The sequence below is a fragment of the Sapajus apella genome, unplaced genomic scaffold (assembly GCF_009761245.1).
Source record: "Sapajus apella isolate SASKATOON/1434 unplaced genomic scaffold, GSC_monkey_1.0 scaffold46, whole genome shotgun sequence".
NCBI classification, from domain to species: Eukaryota; Metazoa; Chordata; class Mammalia; order Primates; family Cebidae; genus Sapajus; species Sapajus apella.
This window is the reverse complement of record NW_022436986.1, coordinates 8,422,324-8,440,969: the sequence shown is the minus strand read 5'-3', so window position 1 is coordinate 8,440,969 and position 18,646 is coordinate 8,422,324. Positions and strand designations below refer to the sequence as shown.

General features: G+C 36.1%; 1 long non-coding RNA gene across 1 annotated transcript; it reads left to right on the top strand.

Annotated features, from left to right (window-relative positions):
- The first annotated feature begins 4,780 nt into the window (after window positions 1–4,780).
- Window positions 4,781–17,039, top strand: LOC116524793. Its single transcript, XR_004257490.1, has 3 exons — window positions 4,781–4,790; window positions 5,312–5,317; window positions 16,863–17,039. It is a non-coding gene; the product is annotated as an uncharacterized LOC116524793 (long non-coding RNA).
- Window positions 17,040–18,646: the final 1,607 nt, after the last annotated feature.

Sequence of the window (18,646 nt, the reverse complement as noted above, 5' to 3'; positions counted from 1 at the left end):
ATAGTTCAAAAATACTTCTAGTTATTAGAGACCAATTAATAAGGAAGCAAAGGTAAGAGGGGATCAACAATCTTGGAGAAATTTTAGCTCTGATTGCTAAGTGAGTTGTGACTTCATGTCCAAGAGTGAGGAACCAGGAGAAAAAGCAGAATTGGACAGAGAAAATAATGGAAAACTTGCAGTCCAAGAGACTTTTGCAGTAGCTTCTGCAGATGAAGCACATAATTTAAATAATGGTTAGAATTTGCTATGCAAATATTCATAATCAACTTGGCATCACCCTAACAGCAGAACATTATATTGGTTGATTATTAGAACACACACATATCTTGTTTGCTGAGTAGCAGCTGCAGGATCTTAAATTAAACCATAGTTAAAAACCACAACCACTTCCTCCAAAGCCTTATAATTTCATTTAAACAGAAAACTCATTCCATCATCCAGCTACTCAAATGAAAAAAAAAAAAAAACTGCAAAGAATTTATAGAGAGATGAGATAAAGGAGTTCAGCTTTTAGATGTAGTTGATAGAAATTGCTAGACGGCTGCAGTTTTAGTCTATTTTCTAACATTGTAAGAACAACAATAACACTATAAAAATGAGAGATAAGCATAGAGAACAATCTAACTGTGTCAAAGCTAAGTGAGTCATCCCCACACTTTTGATAATATTTGCCCTAAGGATGTATTTCTTCCTATTCTTCTTCTATTATAATTCTATAAATAGTTATTTTGGAAACAGAAAGAAAAAGCAAGCACAGCAACAACCTACTTATTCCAAAACTGGGATCAGATATATTTCCTCATTTGAAATGTAAATGAGAACTAGGATAAAAGTAAAGAAATAACAAAGCAGTGAATCTGGTTAAAAAAAAAAAAACCTAAGTATTAAAATTTATATATTTTCTCAATGGAGCGATACTCAAGCCTTCACTCAGCACTTATTTGATCACATCATTTTACATCATTCTAGTAAGCATGGTGATCTAGTTTTCCTAACAGACCTTGGAGGCAATGAGGCATAGTAGAAAGAGCAAAGTCTTCAGATTCGTGTATTAGCTTGTGAACGTCTCAAGAAAGGAAATCTAGCATATGCTGAATATCTTGCATTTGTACATATCTTGATGATATGTACATTTTCTTGATAGTCATAATAGTTTTATAGTTGTAGTAATTTGTCAAAACTTATCAAATTGCACATGTTAAATAAACATGACTATTTTGTCAATTATAGTATAGCTGTTAGAGAGAGAGAAGGTAGGAGGATTAGGGGTTAACAAGGAGAAAGGCAGGTTGCAATTTTAGACAGCTTTTTTTAAGAACAGACCCCACCGAGAAGGTGCGATTTGAAAAAAGGCTTTAGACAGGAAAGGAAGTTAGCAAGCCAGGCAAAGGCCCTAGGGAAAGCATATGGTTAGCAATGAGGCACAGCAAGACAGTAAGCACAGTAAGACAGGTCTAGTGTACTAGAAGGTACCGTCAGAGAGGCCTCAAATCACCTGCAGCCCTTCTAAGCATTTAAAATTTTCAGCTTTTACTAGAAGTAAAATGTATAGCTAATAAAGTTGTTATGCAGAAGATGACACTATCTAGTTAGATTTTTTAAAAATTTATCTGGCTGCTGTGTTAAAAAAGTAGGGAGGCCAATCAGAATGCTGTTACGAAAAAATCAGAGAAGAGATGATAGTAGGTTGAAATAGGATGGCAACACCAGAGCAGGTAGGAACTAATTAGATTCTGCCCGTGTTTTGAAGGTAAAGCCAACTGCTTTTTCTAATGGATTGAAAACGGAATACAAGACAAAAGAGAGGAATTTTATTCAGTTGGTTTTCAGTCCCATTCTCTTCTTGGTCATTTATATCACAAAGCTTTCAATTTTGTTCAACTTCCTGTCCGTGTAAGCCAAAAACGACTAACCAGTCTTGTGTAGAAGGCGCCTCTTATATTGCACTTTTTCTATGGTTCTATGGGTTAGGGCTAAATTTATTTAGTACTGTAATATCATTTAGTTGACTTTAATTGAAATTGCAGAAAAAACACTATGTCTGCCAATTTTCTGCTTCAAAACTATTTTTCTATTTTTTTCATCAATGTTTTGTAGTTTTCATTGTCGAGAGTTTTCACCTACTTGCTTAAATTTTTTCCTAGGTCCTTTATTATTTTTTGCAGCTATTGTACATAGGATTGCTTTCATAATTTTAGAGCTAATTTGTTATTGGTGTATAGAAGTGCTGCTAATTTTTTATGTTGATTTGTATCTTTCAACTTTACCAATTTATTTTACCACTTCTAATAGTTTTTTGGGGTAGTCTTTAGGTTTTTCAATAGATAAAATTATGTTGTCTGCAAACAGGGAAATTTGACTTCTTCCTTTCTGATTTTGATTCCCTGTGTTTCTTTCTTTCTCTTTTCCTCTCCCCTCTCTTCCTCCCTCTTTCTTTCCTTCCTTCTTTTCTCTTCTTTCTTTCTTTCTTGCTTGCTTTTCTTTTTTCTTTTCCTTCTCTCTTTTCTTCCTTTTTCCTTCTCTCTTTTCTTCCTTTTTCCTTAATTGCTCTGGCTAGGACTTCTACTACTTTATTGAATAACAGTAGTAAAAGTGAGCATCTTTGTCTCCTTATTCTAGTTCTTAGAGGAAAAGCTTTTAACTTTTTCTCATTCACCGTGATGGTAGCTGTGGGTTTATCGTATATGGCACTTGCTGTGTTGAGGAACATTTTTTTCTATATGTAATTTGTTGACAGCTTTTATCACGAAGGCATGTTGAATTCTGTCAAATGTTTTATTTGCTTTTGTTGAAATGATTATAAGGTTTTTGTTTCTCATTCTGTTAGTATGGTTTGTCACATTTATTGATATGTGTATGTTGAAACATTCTTGCCTTCCTAAGATAAATCTCACTTGATTGTAATATACAATATTTTTGATGTTCTGTTGGATTTGGTTTGCTAGTATTTTGTTAAGGATTTATACATCTATGGAAAATTGCATCAGGGATAATGGCCTGTATTTTTGTATTTGTGTGTCTTCGTCTGATTTCAGTTATCAGGGTGATATTGGCTTTGTAGAATGAGTTTGTATAAATTTCTACCCTTCAACTTTTTTGAATAGTTTGGGAAGACTATGTGCTAGTTCTTCTTTAAAAGGTTGTAAAATAGAGCTTTGACATGATCCTGTGTGAGGCTTTTCTTTCTTGGGAGATTTTATATAACAAATTCAATCTCATTACTTCTTATTAGTACTTTCAGCTCTTCTGTTTCTTCTTGGTTCAATTGGTAGGTTATATGGGTTTAGGAATTTATTCATTTCCTCTAAGTTTCTAATTTGTTGGCAGCTACTTAACCAAAATAGCCTCTAATGATACTTTTCATTTCTGTAGTATCAGTTGTAATGTCTCCTTTATTACTTCAGTTTTTGTAAATTTGGGTCTTCTCTCCTTTTTTTTTCTTAAAAATGGGAATATATCCATGTTTATGGATTGTGTATTAGTCTGTTCTCATACTCCTATAAAGAATACTATCTAAGACTGGGTAATTATAAGGAAAATAGGTTAATTGATTCATAATTCTGCAGGCTTAACAAGAAGCATGGCTAGGAAGCCTTGGGAAACTTACAATCACAGCAGAAGAAAAAGGGAAAGTAGGCACCTTTTTCACAAGGTGGCAGGAGGGGGTGTGTGTGAGAATGAGAAAGTACCACACTTTAAAACCATAAGCTCTCATGAGAACTGACTCACTATCATGAGAAAACCGCCCCCATGATCCAATCACGTCCCAACCTGTCCCTCCCCTGACATGTGGGGATTACAATTCAAGATAAGATTTGGCTAAGGACACAGATCCAAACCATATCAGATTGGAAAAATTAATATTGAAAACATGACCATACTACCCAAAGCAATCTACAGATTGAATGCAATATCTATCAATATATCAATGACATAATTTATGGAAAACAGAAAAAACAGTCTTGAAACTTGTATAAAGCCATGAAAAACCCTGAATAGCAAAAATAATACTGAGCGAGCAAAAGAACCAAAGTTCTGATGCTTAAGGCATCAGACAACATAACTTGAAAATATACTGCAAAGCCATAGTAATCAAAAAATCCATGGTACTGTCATAAAAACTGATGTAGACTAATGGAACAAAATAGAAATAAAGAATACATGGAAATAAATCTATATATTCACAGACAACTGATTTTTAACAAAGTCACCAAGAATGTACATTGGGGAAAGGACAGTTGTATGAATCACTGGTGCTAGGAAAACTAAATATCTCTATACATAAGACTGAAACTAAACCCCTACTTTTGACCATAGGCAAAAATAAAACACAAATTACAAAATATTTAAAGATAAAATTCAGCTGGGCGCCGTGGCTCAAGCCTATAATCCCAGCACTTTGGGAGGCTGAGGCAGGTGAATCACGAGGTCAAGAGATCGAGACCATCCTGGTCAACATGGTGAAACCCTGTCTCTACTAAAAATACAAAAATTAGCTGGGCATGGTGGCACATGCCTGTAGTCCCAGCTACTCAGGAGGCCAAGGCAGGAGAATTGCTTGAATCCAGGAGGCAGAGGTTGCGGTGAGCCGAGATCGCGCCATTGCACTCCAGCCTGGGTAACAAGAGTGAAACTCTATCTCAAAAAAAATAAAAAGATATGATTCATATTTCATGAATATAAGATTCATTAAACTACTTAAAGAGAATATAAGAGAAATGCTTCAGGACATTGGTCTAGGCAAACAAAGTCTTATCTGAGACAAGGCAAGTCCTTTCCACCTATGAGTCTGTAAAATCAAAAGCAAGTTACTTATCTTCCTAGATACAATGGGCGTACAGGCATTAGGTAAATATGCCCATTCCAAATGAGAGAAATTGGCCAAAACATAGGGGATACAGGCTCCATGCCCATCCAAAATCCAATGAGGCAATAAAAATAATCTCCTTTGACTCCATGTCTCACATCTATGAGACATGATGCAAGAGGTGGGCTCCCATGGCCTTAGGCATCTCTGTCCCTGTAGCTTTTCAGGGTATAGCCCCCTTCCTGGCTACTTTCATGGACTGGTGTTGATTGTCTGAAGCTTTTCTAGGCTCACAGTGAAAGCTGTCAGTGGATCTACTATTCTGGAGTCTGGAGGATGGTGGCCCTCTTCTCATCGCTCTACTAAGAACTCTGTGTGGGGACTCCAACCCCACATTTCTTTTTTACACTGCCCTAGCACAGGTTCCCCATGAAAGCCTCGCTCCAGCAGCACACCCCTGCCTGGACATCCAGGCAGTTCTATACATCCTCTGAAATCTAGGCAGAGGTTCCCACAGCTCAATTCTTGATTCCTGTGAACTCACAGGCTCAACATCAAGTAAAAGCTGGCAAAGTTTGGGGCTTGCATCATCTGAAGCCAGGGCCCAAACTGTACCTTGACCTCTTTTAGCCACAGCTAGAGTGGCTGCAATGCAGGGTACCATGCCCCAAGTCTGCACAGAGCAACAGGGCCCTGGGCCTAGCCCATGTAACCATTTTTTCCTCCTAAGCTTCTGAGCCTGTGATATGAGGGGCTGCTGTGAAGGTTTCTGACATGGCTTGGAGACATTTTCTTCATTGTCTTCATGATTAATATATGGCTCATTGTTACTTATGCAAATTTCTGCAGCAGGCTTGAATTTCTTCCCAGAATTTCTCCCCAGAAAATTTCTCACCAGAAAAGAAAAAGTTCTGAACTTTTTATTTTCTATTGCATTATCATGCTGCAAATTTTTCAAACTTTTGTGCTCTGCTTCCTCTTGAACACTTTCCTACTTAGAAATTTTTTCTGCCAAGTATCCTAAATCATCTCTCTCAAGTTCAAATTTCTACAGATCTCTAGGGAAGGGACAAAAGCTGTCAGTCTCTTTGCATAGCAAGAGTGGCCTTTATTCCAGTCCTGAACAAATTCCACATCTTTACTGAGAACACCTCAGCCTGGACCTTATTGTCCATATCACCATCAGCATTTTGATCAAAGTCATTTAACAAGTCTCTATAAAGTTATAAACATCATCAGATCTTCCTGTCTTATCAGCCTTCCAAGTATCTAGGAAGTTCTAAACTTTCCCACATTTTTCTATCTTCTTCTGAGCCCCCCAAATGGTTCCATCCTCTGCCTGTTACCCAGCTCCATAGTTGCTTACACATTATTAGATGTCATAGCAGCACCCCACTCTATGGGTACCAATTTACTGTATTAGTCCATTTTAATACTACTATGAAGAAATACCTGAGACTGGGTAATTTATAAAAAAAAAAAAAGAGGTTTAATGGACTTATAGTTTAGCATGGCTGGGGAGGCCTCACAATCATGGTGGAAGCTGAGGAGGAGCAAATACAAGTCTTACATCCAGCAGGCAAGAAAGCATTTGCAGGGGAACTGTCCTTTATAAAACCATCAGATCTCATTAGACTTATTTACCACAACTAAAACAGCATGGGGAAAAACCATCTGCATGAATCAATTACCTCCCACCAGGTCCCTTCTACAACACTTGGGGATTATGGGAGCTACAACTCAAGATGAGATTTGGGTGGGGACACAGCCAAACCATATCACCTTAAAGGCCAGAAAAGACTTCGGGCCTATATTCAGCATTCTTAAAAAAAAGAAATTCCAACCAAGAAATTCATATCCAGCCAAACTAAGCTTCATAAGCAAAGGAGAAATAAAATACTTTTGAGATAAGCAAATTCTAAGGGAATTCATTACAAACACACCTTTCTTACAAGAGATCTTTAAGGGAATGCTAAATATCAAAACAAAAGACTGTAACTGCCACCACAAAGCATACTTAAATATGTAGACCAGTGATGCTATAAAGCAACTACGCAGTTAAGTCTGCATAATAACCAGCTAACAACAAAAGGACAGGATCATATTTACACATAGCATTATTAATGCTGAACTTAAGTGGGGTAACTACCCCACTTAAAAGGCACAGTATGGCAAGTTGGATAAAGACGCAAGACTCAACTGTTTTCTGTCATCAAGAGACCCATCTCACATGGAATGACATATGTAGGCTAAAAGTAAATAGATGGAGAAAAATCTACCAAGCAAATGGAAAATAAAAAAGACTAGGAGTTGCTATTCTAAATTCAGATAAAAGAAGCTTAAACCAACAACAACCAAAAAAGACTAAAAATGAGTATTACACAATTATAAAGTATTCAACAGAAGACTTAACTATCCTAACTGTATATGCACCCAACACAGGAGAACCCAGATTTATAAAACAAGTTCTTAGAGATCTACAAAAACACCTAGACAATGATACAATAAGTGGGAGACTTCAACACCCCACTGACAATATTAGACAGATCATCAAGGCAGAAAACTAACAAAGATATTCAACAATTAACCAAATAGACCTAACATATTAACAGAACACTCCAGGGAACAACAATGGAATATACATTCTTCTCATACACATATGGCAAATAGTCTAAAATCAACACACTCAGCTATAAAACGACTCTTAACAAATTCAAAAAAACTAAAATCATACCCATCACGCTCTCGGACCACAGTGCAATAAATACAGAAATCAATATTAAGAAGATCTCTCAAAAACATTCTATTACATAAAATTTAAACAACCTGCTCCTGAATGATTCTTGGGTGAACTACGAAATTAAGGCAGGAATCAAGAAATGCTTTGAAACTGATGAGAACAAAGATACCAGTTCATACCAGAATCATTGAGACACAGCTAAAACAGTGCTAAATGGAAAGTTTACAGTGCTAAATGTCCACATTCAGAAAGTTGAAAGATCTCAAACTGGCTAGGGACAGTGGCTCATGCCTGTAATCCCAGCACCTCACTTTGGGAGGCAGAGGTAGGTGGATTATCTGAGGGTCAGGAGTTCAAGACTGGCCTGGACAACATGGTGAAACCTTGTCTCTACTAAAAGTACAAAAATTAGCTGGGTGTAGTGGCATGTGCCTGTAATCCCAGCTACTCAGGAGGTTGAGGCAGGATAATTGCTTGAATTGGGGAGGCAGAAGTTGCAGTGAGCCAAGATCATGCCATTGTGCTCCAACCTGGGCAAAAAGTGTAAAACTCCATCTCAAAAACAAAAACAAAAAAAACCCTTAAATTAGCAGTCTAATCAAACATAGGGGAAGTAGAAAAACCAAAGACCAACCCCAAAGCTAGCAGAAAAAAAAAAATCCAAAACCAGAACTAAACTGAATGACATTGAGATGCAAAAATATACAAAAGATCGACAAAACCAAAACTGAATTATTTGAAAGAATAAGTAAGATTGATAGACTTCTAGGTAGGCTAACAAAGAAAAAAAAAAGAGAAGATCCAAATAAACAAAATCAGAAATGGCAAAGGGAACATGACTACTAGACCCACAGAAATATACAAAATAAAACTCACAGAAACTATTATGAATACTTTCATACACACAGACTACAAAACAGAAGTAATGGATAAATTCCTGGAAACATTATGGAAACATTCCTCTCAACATTGAATTGGGGAGAAATTAAATCCCTGAAAACACCAATAACAAGTTCCAAAATTAAATCAGTAATAAAAACCTACCAACCAGAAATCATTAATGTGGCAGGCTAGGTTTCACTAATGCGGGCCTCCATAACAACTGTTTCAGTACTGACTGAGGGGTTAAATTAAATATTAAAAGCTGAAAGAGTCAGTGTCCTTATACAAAGGCTGGAATGTAACAAGTCCCTCCAAGAGTTTTGCCTAAGCATTTCATGGACCTTAAAGCATGACAAGATAACGAAGGAATTCTTAACAGGACCCAGTTAGGATTAAACAAGCTTTATTGGGAGTCTGAAGAAGCTCCCCGGGTTTCCACACACAGGTTAACTGGGGGTCTGAAGAAACTCCCCAAATCTCCATGATTTAGCAGGAGACAACATAAGGGTAATCATATCAGGTCCTGGACCCATTTAGATTAAATAAATTTACTGAGGCTTCAGAGGAAGGTCTTCAAGACTTGGACCTCAGTTGTAGATTAAAAGAAGTTAATCACTTATGTCTTTATATGAATGCATACTTATACATAGACATATAGCTTAGGAGGTATACAAGTTCTGGAAAGCTTTGTAATTTTGAGTGGTCTTGTGATAATTTCCAGGCCTTCTCCCTATAACTGGTTGCAGAAATAAAAACTCCTTTTTCTCCCAGTTCATCTGCATCTCATTATGGGGCTGTGAGAATAAGCATCCCAACCCACAGTTTGGTGCAGGAACATTAATACACCATGATCAAGGAGGCATTATTCCTGGGATGCATAGTTGGTTCAACACATACAAATCAATAAATGTGATTTATCACATAAACAGAACTAAACACAAAAACCACATGATAATCTCAATAAATGCAGAAAAGGCTTTTGAATAAAATTTAATCTCCCTTCATATCAAAAACACTCAACAAACTAGGAATTGAAGGACTATACATCAAAATAATAAGAGCCACCTATGACAAATGCACAACCAGTATCATACTGAATGGGTAAAAGCTAGAACCATTCCCCCTTAGAACAGAAACAAGACAAGGGTGCCTTCTCTCACAACTCCTATTCAACATAGTACTTGATGTCCTAGCCAGAGCAATCATGTAAGAGAAATAAAAGGCATCCAACTAAAGAGAGAAAAAGCCCAAAGACCTCTATTCACAGAAGATATATTTTTATTTCTTAAAACTCCATAGTCTCTGTCCAAAGGCTCCTAGAACTGATAAACACATTCAGCAAACTTTCAGGACACAAAATCTGTGTATAAAAATAGTAGCATTTCTGTAATCCAAGAACATACAAGCTGAGCACCAAATCAAGAACACAATCCCATCCCCAACTGCCACAAAAAATAAAATTCCTAGGAATATAGCTAACAAAGGAGGTGAAGGATCTCCACAATTAGAATTATAAAACACTGCTGAAGGAAATCGGAGATAACACAGATGAATAAAAAAAAATTCTATGCTCATGAATACAAAGAATCATATTGTTAAAATGGCCATAGTGCCTAAAGCAATTTAGGCAGATTCAATGCCGTTCCTTAAAAAGCTACCAATGACTTTTTTTTTCCAAAGAATTAGAAAAAAACTATTTTAAAATTCATTTGAAACAAGAAAGAGCCCTTAAAGCCAAAGCAATCTTAAGTAAAAAGAACAAAGCTGGAGTTATACTACTACCTTATCTCAAACTATAATATAAGGCTACAGTAATCAACACAGCATAGTACTGATACAAAAACAGACAGGTAGACCAGCGGAATGGGTTAGAGAACACAGAAGGAAACCACATATTTGTGACATTCAGATCTTCAGTAAAGTTGGTAATAACAAACAATGGAACAAGGACTCCTTATTTGGTAAATGGTACAGGGGTAACTGGCTAGCTCTATGTAGAAGATTGAAACTGAACCCCTTCTTTTCACTTTTTACCATACACAAAAATCAACCCAAGATGGATTAAAGACTTAAATGTAAAACTCAAAAAAATTATACAGATCCTAGCAATAAATCTAGGAAAAACTATTCTGGGAAAGATTTCATAATGAAGACCCCAAAGCAATTGCAACAAAAACAAAAATTAACAAATAGGACTTAGTTAAATGAAAGAGCTTTGGCACAGCAAAAGAAATTATCAACAGAGTTAAAAGAAACTACAGAATGGGAGAATACATTGGCAAATTATGCATCCAACAAAGATCTATATAAAGAATCTATAAAGAACTTAAATTAACAAGCAAAATACAAAGTTGCAGGAAAAAAAAAGAATGATACTTATATACTGCTGGTGGAAATATAAATTAGTTTGTCCATGGTGGAAAGCAGTTCAGAGATTTCTCAAATAACTTAAAACAGAACTACCATTTGATCAAGCAAACTCATTGCTGGAAATATGTCCAAAAGAATATAAATCGTTCTGCCATAAAGACACATGAATATGTATGTTAATTGTAGCACTATTCATAATAGTAAAGACGAGGAATCAACCTAAAGGCCCATCAACAGTGGACTGGATAATAAAAATCTGGTACATATATACCATGGAACACCATGCAGCCATAAAAGAGAACAGAATCATGTTCTTTTCAGCAACATAGATGGAGCTGGAGGCCATAATCCTAAGTGAAATAACACAGGAACAGAAATGCAAATACCACATGCTCTCAATTATAAGTGAGAACTAAACGTTGAGCACTTATGAACACAAAGAAGGGAACAGACACCATGGCCTACTTGAGGCTGAAGGGTGGGAGGTGGATGAGAATCAAAACACTGCCTCTTAGGTACTACGCTTATCACCTACGTAACAAAATAATCTATACACCAACCCCCAAAACACACAATTTACCAACATAACAAACCTGCACTGGCACCACCTGAACCTAAAATAAAAGTTGGAAAGAAAAAAAATGACAAAAAATAACAAATGCTGATGAGAATGTGGAGAAAAAACTCATACACAGTAAGTGGGAAGGCAAATTAGTACGGCAACTCTGAATATAGTATCGAAGTTCTTTTTAAAAATACAAATAGAACTATCATGTGATCCGGCAATCTCACTACTGGGTAGTTGTCCAGTGAAAAGGAAATCATTATATGAAAAAGATAACTGTATCCCCCCATTTATTCACAGTATTCACAATAACTAAGATACAGAAGCAACCTACATGTCCATCAACAGATGAATGAATAAAGAAAGCATAGTAAACATATTTGGAATGCTATTTAGTTAGTCATAGAAAAGAATGAAATCCTATCACTAGAAGCAATATAGACGAGCCTGAAGAATATTATGTTACGTAAATCAGGCACAAAAAGATAAATACTGCATGTTCTCACTCATATGTGTAGCAAAAAAAAAGTGAGCTCCTAGAAGTAGAGAGTAGAATTATAATGACTTGAAGCTGGAAAAGGTGGTGTGGGGAGGAGATAGGGAGAGATTGTTTAAAGAATACAAAATTACAGCTAGAATGAATAAATAAATTATAATGTTCTACAGCACCGTAGGATGACAATAATTAACAAAATTTTCTGTCTATTTTCAAATAGCTAAAAGAGGATTGTGAATGTTACCAACACAAATAAATGATAAATGTTTGAGGTAACTGGTATGCTAATTACTATGATTTGATCATTGCATGTTGTATATATTTATCAAAATATCGTGTTCTCCATAGATATGTATAATTACATGTCAATTAAAAACAAAAATACATATATTCAAATCAAACAGACACTTCTTTCTCACTTGCTTAGATTTTCATTTTAGTGAAAAATAACAATGTAATCTTATATGCAAAAAAGGCCATTTTCTTCAACTTTGCTGTCATTTTTTGAAGCAATTATAGTTATTTGTCATATCTTAAAATATATATCTAAAGCATCCAAACTAAATATGTCATAACTTCCATAAATTTTGTAAAATCAGCAATTCTCATTTTAGGATACTTGCCTAATATAAGAATAAATTCTAGTTTGTTGGAAAATTAGCTTTGTGGTTATTCAACCTAAATATATATTGAGCAATAAGTAATAATTACTTATTGATGATTACTCAATAAGTAATCATCTCTTTTTGTTTCTATATTTATATTGAATTATACTGTTTTCAATATAAGTATAGAAATAAAAAGAGATGATTACTTATTGAGTAATATACAACTCATTATTTTCTTTATTGCCTTGATTGTAAGGAAATACAGGTCAATTATTTTCTTTAAACTTAGGTATCCTGCTGTATTTATTTCTCACTTTCCTCTTCATCATCTTTTAACTGACATTTTCTAAAGTTTGTTTTGTTCATTGAGGTATTCTTAAAAGGATATACTTTTTCTGTAAATGACTTTAAATTTCTTTCTAAAGTGGGTTGAATATAAATAACAAAACACAATTTATCAAGTGTCTAATGAACACCACCACAACCAAAAATAAGTCTCACTGAAACTACATGTACCTAAAATGGATTAAATGCTGTCACTTTATGTTTTTATTAGTGCCAATCAGTTTTTAAAGTTTTAAAACCATATTACTTACTAAATGTGATTAAAATAGTTCATATGGTCTGCTAGAATAAAGAGTATCTTTAAAGCAATATAAACTTAAATATACTGTTATTTGTTGCTACTTTTGGCAGAATAAAATTATATTGGCTTTCATTTCTATTTCATAATTGATGACACAGGAAATATTCTCACCATGATAATTTTATTGAAAAATCTTCCTTTACAGAAAGATCAAACAGGTCAGCCAGTTTACCTAAAAATAATTATCATCACATAGCATTAAGATAATGATTAAAAAATATATTGTAACCTAAGAGTCTATTTGTTACTTTCTTTCCCATAGGCTAGACATTCCTTGACATTACTAATAACCAGAACTTCTTTCTAATCAGTGTGGGAAAAAAAAAAAAAAAACAGGGTTAATACACTGAGATGTTATAAATGGAGCCAAACTAGAAAAACCTGATATTTTTGTCAGCCTTCTCACCGCTTTCCTTTCTGTACAATGTCACGTTTAGGCTTCGCAATAGTTAAGAGTAAAGCACAGACACCTCTACCCCCACAACACACACACACACACACACACACACACACACACACACACACCCTACTCTACAGACTCTTGTGTTGCTTTGGCCACATACCCTTGGCTCATTAGATTTCAGTGCAGCTGTGATGCAGAATCCCGCACATACAACCAGATGTGCTTCAGGAATGCCCCACAGTATCTCTCTGCTTACCCACCTTGGAAATTCCTTAAAAGTCATAAAAAGCCACTCAGCCATTATGCAGCTACCGCTCAGAATGTGGAAGAATTGGTGGCTTCAAGAGCAAGCAGCAATCAATGAGGGATAAGAGTCAACAGATACATTCTGACCCTCCATATTTTTTATTTGAATCATTTGCGTGCATATTCTATTTGATTTCTCAGTGGGTCCCCAGTGGTGCCGGGTCCCAGTGTTTCACAGGAGCAGCTAGCTTATTATCTCAAATAGTCCTTTTTTCATTTCTCGTCTCACTTTCTTCATTCCTTCACTTCCCCTTTTTTGGACTGTGTTCCAAATAAATTTCATGCAAACACTGATTTCAAACTCTGATTGTAAGGCAACCCAAATCAAAACTACCTTTGTGTGCTCTAGGGATTTAGGGACTTCCATAAAGGAATTAACATATTTAGACCACTATTGTTTCTTAAATACCAACCATATGTTACATACTTACAACTATATTAATCAATGCTCATAGCAAATCTGGGAGACTTTATGATCTTGTTTTGCGGGTATAGCTGTGATACAGTTAACAATTAGGAAAGCTGACTTCTGGTTCCAAACTAATGTTTTTCCTATTATATTAAGTTTTCAATTATATTTTCAGCAATGCATATTTCTCCCTAAAAAATTTGAATAACAAATCTTCTGAACATGGATAAACAATAGAGTTTTTCTTAATAATCTTCAAAGAACTGCAGTGCTGATGGCACCTCTCAAGCTACATTTCAAAGGAAGAGCTTCCTCCTTTAAAGGAGTTCTTCTGTTGTTTTGGGTATCTGCCCACAAGTTTTTGCTTCTGCTCTGGCTGAATTCCAACTCACATAACCTCAATGGCCTATATAATTTTCCTTAAAACTCTTACAACACCTGTTGTTCTGCTTTTCACATACTGGCATAGTGGAATGGGAATCAGTGAAACATTCTGAAAGATATGAAAGCACACTTTTTTTGTATTGTGTTGTACTACTTTTGCAGTCTTCATCATAAATTCTTTCCCTAGGCCAATGTCTAGAAAAGTATTTCCTAGGTTTTCTCCTATAATTTTTATAGTTTGAGGTTTTACACACCTGTCATTCATCTACCTTGAGTACATTTTTGTATATGGTAAAAGGCAGAGACCCAGTTTCACTCTTCTGCATATGGTGGGCCAGTTTCTCCAGCACCATTTATTGAATACGGTGGTCTTTCCTCATTGTTCGTTTTTGTTTACTTTGTCAAAGACAAGTTGGTTGTAGGTGTGGAGCTGTATTTCAGAAATCTCTATAGTGTTCCATTAATTTGTGTGTCCATTTTTGTACCAATAGGATGCTGATTGGTTACTGTGGCCTTATAGTATAGTTTGAAGTCAGATAATGTGATGCCCCTGGCCTTGTTCTTTTTGCTTAGGATCACTTTGCCCATTTGGGCTCCTTTTTTATTCCATATGAATTTTGGAATAGTTTTATATGTTTCCATGAAAATGACATTGGTAGTTTGATAGGAATTGAATTGTATCTGCAGCTTGCTTTAGGCAATATAGACATTTTAATGATATTGATTCTTTCAACCCATGAGGATGGAATGCTTTTCCATTTATTTGTGTCATCTATGATTTTTTTTAGCTGTGTTTTGTAGTTTTCCTTGTGGAGATCTTTTACCTCCTTAGGTGTATTCCTAGGTATTTTATTTTTTGTGGCTACAGTAAATGGGTGTGTGTTCTTGATTTGATTCTCAGTTTGAACATTATTGGTGTATAGAAATGGGACTAATTAAACTAATGAGCTACTATGCATCAAAAGAAACTCAACAGACAAAAAATAGACAACCTACAGTACAGGAGGAAATATTTGCAAACTTTGCATTCATAAAAGGACTAGTATTCAGAATCTATAGGGAACTTCAATGAAACAACAAGAAAAGAACAAACAGTTTCATTAAAAAGTAGACAAAGAAACAGACACATCCCCAAAGAAGACATATAAGCAGCCAACAAACATGAAAAAATGTCCAGCATCATTAATTATCAGAGAGATACAATCAAAACCACAATGATATGCCATCTCACACTAGTCAGAATAGCTATTAATAATAAGTTGAAAACTCAGGGGTGATGACTCATGCCTGTAATCCTAAAACTTTGGGAGGCTGAGACAGGTGAATCACTCGAGCCCAGGAGTTCAACACTATCCTGGCCAACACAGCAAAACCCCATCTCTATTTAAAAAAATACAAAATATTAGCTGGGGACAGTGGCATAACTATAGTCCCTACTACAGGGGAGGCTGAGGTAAGACCATCACCTGAGTTGAAGTCAAAGCTGCAGTGAGCCAAGATCATGCCACTGTATTGCAGCCTCAGCAACAGAAGTGAGATCCTGTCCCTCTCCCCACCACCCAAAAAAGTCAAAAAATAACAGGTAGAGGTTATGGAGGAAAAAAATTCTTATTTTTGATGTTAGTGTAAGTGATAGTATAAATTAGTCCATCCATTATGGAAAAACATGTGGCAATTTCTCAAAGACATAAAAACAGAACTATCATTGGACCGAGCAATTCCATTACTGGATATAACTCAAAGGAACATAAACCATTCCACCATAAACACACAACAGGCAAGGTGCCCATCAATGGTGGATTGGATAAAGAAAATGTGGTACATATATACCATGAAATGCTATGCAATCATAAAAAAGAATAAAATCATTGTTCTTTGCAGCAACATGGATGCAGATAGAGGCCATTATCCTAAGCAAACTAACACGGAAACGGAAAACCAAATACTGCATATTTTCACTTACAAGTGAGATAAATCTTGGGTCCACATGCACATAAAGATGGAAACAATAGACCCTGGGGACTTCAAAACAAAGAAGAGAGGTGAGGAAGGGTGAAAACCTTTCTATTGGGTCCTATGTTCACAACTTGGGTGGCAGGATCTGTAGAGCCACAGCCCTACAGGGTCGTGGGGTGTCCGCTACTGCTGTGCTGAGGTGCTGGATCCAAGAATTAAAGAGGCAGGACACAGAAGGACTGGAAAATACAGGTGGGCTCGGGGGGCCATGCCACTTACAAGCTAAGACAGGCGAGGCCCTGAACATCCAGGAGCATCTGTATTTATTGGGTACAAGGCAGGGGGAAGGGTAGTGAGTGAGATCATCTTAAGGACAGTGATAGGGTCAAGACAATCACATGAGCGATAAGCAAGGGGTCCACCCCCATTAGGTCACATAGGCCAGGAGGTGGGCAATGCACAGCAAGGGGTCCCGCAGAGATCACCGAGGCAAGGAGGTGGGCCATACACGGTGAAGAGAGTGCAGTGTGCAATATCTCTATCTAGGGTCAGGCTACTTCTAAGGAATTCTATAGGTGGATGCTTTGAGCAGCAACAGAGCTAAGGTCCACAGCAACCTGCTGGCAGCTTCCAATGATTTCTATAGGAGGATGATCTGAATCAGCACAGTAGCTAGAGAGCTGACAAGTTATACAGTCACCAAGGCATGATTATACCGGAGAGGTTTTAAGCCCTTGGAGGGGAGGCTCACAGGATTGCCAGTCTGAGGACAGCGTTCCACAAGAGCTGGACACAAGGTAGGTACTACAACTCCTTTTTCAGGAGGAGAGGCTCTTGCTCCAAGCCTGCCATACAGTGGGTATCTTTACAATACTGAACGTTGCCACCTGGGCCATATTCTTGTCCTGTTATAACTGTTTTTCCCTTAAATCATGCTCTGCACTATGTCTGCTCTAGACATTCCACCGACTATAAGCAAGATAAGCTTATATATGTATAGCTGTTTATTCCTTAATTCATGCTCTGTACCATGCCGGCTCTAGGCATTCCTCCAACTATGAACTAAGATATAATTATATATATGTGTGTGTGTGTATGTGTGTGTATATGTATATATATGGAAATAATTGAGTAGTAAGATATTCTTCAGGCACTAATTGTTCCAACTATAAACTAATACATGATTATATATAAAGGATTATATAAAGGAAATAACTGAGTAATGACATGATAAACTAAGATATTCTTGAGGCACTAATTGTGCCAGGTATCTGCTTAGCTCTCCTTCCTCAGTGGCCAGGTGTGGGGGTTACCCACAAAGATCAATAGAAGCTGAACCTCAGCACCATGCAATATACCTTTGTAAGAGACCTACACATGGACCCAGTGATGCTAAGGTAAAAATGAGATTTTTTAAATGTCACATTATCCCTCAAAGTAGTGTGCCTTTTTATATGCCTGTTAGTAATATATACGAAATTTCTTGATTTATATTCTTTCACCGCTTAGTATTGCCATACTTTTTGATTTTTGCTGATTCAATGGATTTTAAAAATGAAAAAAAAAAGCATAAAATCTTGGCATGCTGTATATCAACACTAATGATTTCCATCTGCTTTATTAAGACAAAAGAGAACATAGAAAGGCTTAGACTTAATTGTAATGAAGTCCAAAGTGTTATACGTGTTGATATATTGAAATGGAATTTGGTTATAACAATGAATGAACTAGATGTTACAGTCTCAGTTGATAATAAGCTTATCTAACCCACTATCCACAGGCCTCAGGCAGCCCTGGATGACTTTGAGGCCCAACATGAATTTGTAAACTTTCATAAAACATTATAAGAATTTTTTGTGATTTATTTATTTATTTATTTTTATTTTTGCTCATCAGCTGTCATTAGTATTAGTGTTTTATGTATGAGCCAAGACAATTATTCTTCCAATGTGGCTCAGGGAAGCCAAAAGATTTCCCTACTCTTTGATATCTTGAGATGAAATGGAGTCAATATCTAGAATTTCTGTTTTAAAAAAATTAATAGAACTAATCATTTGATTTCAATAGTTTG